This window comes from Penaeus monodon, chromosome 21, assembly GCF_015228065.2.
Source record: "Penaeus monodon isolate SGIC_2016 chromosome 21, NSTDA_Pmon_1, whole genome shotgun sequence".
NCBI lineage: Eukaryota > Metazoa > Arthropoda > Malacostraca > Decapoda > Penaeidae > Penaeus > Penaeus monodon.
This window is the reverse complement of record NC_051406.1, coordinates 2,878,766-2,879,788: the sequence shown is the minus strand read 5'-3', so window position 1 is coordinate 2,879,788 and position 1,023 is coordinate 2,878,766. Positions and strand designations below refer to the sequence as shown.

General features: G+C 36.2%; 1 protein-coding gene across 1 annotated transcript in view; it reads right to left on the bottom strand.

The window, feature by feature from the left end:
* The window catches only part of LOC119586104 (synapse-associated protein 1-like), a gene marked incomplete at its 5' end in the record, with an annotated part of 123,898 nt that overhangs the window by 8,537 nt on the left and 114,338 nt on the right, over positions 1-1,023 (bottom strand).

Below are 1,023 nucleotides of genomic sequence, written 5' to 3'. Positions count from 1 at the left end.
CGTGGGGGGTGGGCTGGGGTAGGGCGAGAAAGCAAGAGTGAAGAATGACTTTCCACAAGTCCACTCCATTTCACATTAAATTTTCTCTGCTACCCAATGGTGGATTCTCAATGTCCATGAATCTTTTTTACCTTAAAGGACAACCAACCTTGCCAAATCTTTGAAATTACTCAGATGCTGAGTTTTATATTTTGAACACTCACGAAGAGGAAGTTCGTGTCTGCTCTAATAAATTTCAGTCATTCTTGATGAGTACAACAACTGATGCCTCATAGGTTTCAGATTTCCATGTGCGTATATGTGTACACACTCTTGTGCACATCACATACACCAAACCCTACACTATAAAGATTCTGAGCCAGGAAAATATATTTCTGATTACACTGTATAAAAAAATATCTTGACCACAAGAATGCACATGGCACACATATTTATGATGACTATATTTTCTAAAACAGACCATTGTTGAAATGTATTTAATACAGCTGGGCATAATTTCTGAAATCCTCAATAATAGAAGCTTGAGTGTTGAACGAGGTATTCACATTATGCAAAAGAGAAACTATCTACTTAGTATGAAATTCCTGTCATTAGGCTTGGGTTTCTTTCAATAAATGAAACATTAACAAAGGGCTCAAGAGCAATACATGGCAATACAAATACCAATCTTTACTTTCTCCACAAAATTATCACCATTCTCTTCAGTTTTCTGGATATGTGACAGTGGACATGGAGCAACCATGGTAAAATCAGTATGCAAAATACATTGCCACATTTTTGCCCCTGTTGGTTAAGACTTTTGATAAGATTGCAACAGGCTTTTCAAAGACTATTATAGGGTACCTCCCTTCCAAGTTATAGAAAGTCCTGGAACGTTGGATCTTAATGAATTCTTGGACGGCTGTTTCAATGTTTGAAAAAATCAATAAATTTGTCTGACTGGCATTAGGAAAGACTTATGACTAGATAAATATTATGAGCCTCTTCACAGTTGTTGTTATCATCTATGAACATAATTTAGGA